Source organism: Grammomys surdaster, unplaced genomic scaffold (genome assembly GCF_004785775.1).
Source record: "Grammomys surdaster isolate TR1022 unplaced genomic scaffold, NIH_TR_1.0 66, whole genome shotgun sequence".
In the NCBI taxonomy this organism is placed as follows: domain Eukaryota; kingdom Metazoa; phylum Chordata; class Mammalia; order Rodentia; family Muridae; genus Grammomys; species Grammomys surdaster.
In genome coordinates, this window is record NW_021604568.1 from 14,690,447 (window position 1) to 14,693,247 (window position 2,801).

Below are 2,801 nucleotides of genomic sequence, written 5' to 3' on the forward strand. Positions count from 1 at the left end.
TGTGTGTGGATGCTCACAGAGAGCAGAAGATGGTGTGTGTGTGTGTGCTTGTGCATGTGTGTGGATGCTCACAGAGACCAGAAGATGGTGTCAGATCTCCTGAAGCTAGACTTACAGGAGGCTTCGAGTCACATGACAGATTCTAGCAATCAAACTCAGGTTCTCTGCAAGGTAGCAAGTATCTCCACCTCTGAGTCGTCTCTCCAACCATAAACAACACTTTAAGATACAGACAGAAGTAAGACCTTTCCTAGAAGGACTCTCACATCACAGAATATAGTTCCAGAGCTTGACAGATAAGATTACATGAAGTTGATCACACGACAGAGAAATAATTCCTAGAGTGAAGCGACAACGGACAGAATGGGAGAAAATCTTTGCCAGCTGTACTTCAGATATGTGTGGGGGTGGGGGAAGGCAACTGTAGGAAATACAAAAAACTACAAAAACTAGACATAAGAAAAACAATTCTAGCAAAAAGACAGCCTGGTAAAGCATGCTCTAGATCCTTACCCGTCAGGGAACTGCAAACTTAAAAACGGGAGGCTCCATTTTACCTGCTCAGCGTGTCTAACGTCAAGAGGACAGCAGGTCAGGGCAGTAGCAAATGATGTAATCTCAGGAAAGGTCAAGAGGGTGGAGATTCAAAGGTTATTCTCTCAGGTACATAGTAAGTTAAAGACCAGCCTGGTATTATGCCGGGCGGTGGTGGCGCACGCCTTTAATCCCAGCACTTGGGAGGCAGAGGCAGGTGGATTTCTGAGTTTGAGGCTAGCCTGGTCTACCAAGTGAGTTCCATGACAGCCAGGGCTAAACAGAGAAACCCTGTCTCAAAAAACCAAAAAAAAAAAAAAAAGAAAACCCAAAAATGTAACCAATACTGTGAAGGTTGTAAAGAGAAAGGACTTGTCTCTACTGTCATGAATGGAAACTTGGCAGAGGCATGTGAGAGTCACTGTGGAGAGTTCTTAAACCACTAAAGGTAGAAATGCCAGATGATGCAGGGATGCCACCGCTGCATGTGCCCAAAGGACTTATGTCCTGCCACAGAGATCCTTACACGTCCATGTTTATTGCTGCACTGTACACAGTAGCTAAGCCATGGAAGCAGCCTAACGTCCACCCACTTATGGATGGATAAAGAAATGTGGTACATATATAACGGAATTATATTCTGTAAAGAAAAACGGAGTCAGGACATTTGCAGGAAAATGAATGGAACTGGAAACCATTGTACTAAGTGGAAATGGGCCAGATTCAGAAACACAAAGAGTGCTTGTTTTCTTTACTGCATAGCTCCTAGATTTGGGAGAAAAGGTGTGGGGAGAGGGAGATGCAACAGACTAGGAAGGCGACTATGAGCAGCAGTGAGTTCTTAAGGGTAAGGGACAGAAAGAGAGGGTAATTGAGCGCACGAGACATGAGAGAAGACAGAGTAGTAGGGGAAGCCAGCCAGCAGGACGGAGACAGGGCTCGAACGAGTAAGAAGAGATGTGTCTGAGCATGCCATATGAAAACCCACTCTTTGTATGCTAGCTTAAGAACTGAAACACCAAAGCAGGGAACAGTGCTGATTGCAGAGAAGTACTTTTAAGTGCTTGGTAAGTGATTTAGTTGATTGGAACTTCTCATTTGGGATGAGCTGCACCCGTTACATCATCACTCTTTGAAAAGAGCTAATTAAAAGTGTCTTATTTTCTCATATAAGTACATAACTGCAATTGCTTTTTTGTCCATTTGTATTCTACTATAGTTATTCAGTCTCCACCAGTGTACAGTAGGTGATTAGCTTGTATTGGTCATGAACTAATAATGTGTTAGAATGCCCCGAGAAGCAAATGCACTGCTGTGTTTTCTGTGGAAGTTATTGACGTAGTTAGTCTGGGCCAATTTGTTCTTGTTCCTGACTTTCCTTCTTTTAGGGGCATGTAGAGATTAGCTCTCTACTGCCTCCTAGAGAGCTTGTTCCATTTCGTTTTAACCCTGAGTTACTGTCAATCTAGGGCTGTATGCTCTAAGTACATTAGGGATCATTCAGGTAATTGTCATGACTGTCCTAGGAAAGAGGTTATTAGAGGTGAGAAAAATAAGGCAGAGGATCATTGAGACCTCTGTTCAAGGCCCCATGGCTGGTGAGTAGTGGTGTCTACAAAGTGAACAGAGTCTCACTACAAAGCCTGGGCTCTGAGCCATCATTGCATGTCTCTGTTGGCATCTTAAATGCTATGTGCTGTATCCAAAGTGTTACAGGATGACAGATGGCTAAAGCATGCTCTGTTGAGATTTTAGTGAGCAAGGTGTAGCTAGCATATTGCTGTGTTTATCTAACTTCTCATCAGTGTGTGGTTTTAGTGTGTAAGGATTAGGCTGAAGGCCAAGGTCACATGTTGTTTGTATGTGATTTTTCCTAACTAGGAAAGACTTTCTCAGAGAGACATCCTCACAAGATCTAAGATCTAAGTCACAAGAAACAGTCTCATGTCATTCTGGACACGCATGGTCAGAAAACTGGATCAGGTTGGACTGAACACTGAGATGCTCCCAGGATACTGAGAACAAATTCATCAGGGGGTTTGATTAATGCACGTGCTTTTCAAAACAAACTCTTGACGAAGCACACAGCTTGGCAGCCCTATCATTCTCTAGCTGCTTCCAGAGCTGATCAGGAAGTGAGCACTAAAGCAGTCCCGGTGTCACCGCTGACTGTCACCACTGATGCTGTGGCTCTGCTTTCTCATCTCTACACTGAGGAGCTAGAGTCCAGTCCCTTCTCAGCTCTACACTGAGGGGTTAGAGTCCAG

General features: G+C 44.1%; 1 protein-coding gene across 3 annotated transcripts in view; it reads left to right on the plus strand.

Moving 5' to 3' along the window:
* Positions 1 to 2,801, plus strand: part of Vti1a (vesicle transport through interaction with t-SNAREs 1A) — a 302,888-nt gene that overhangs the window by 11,215 nt on the left and 288,872 nt on the right. The gene's annotated exons all lie outside the window — the stretch shown is intronic.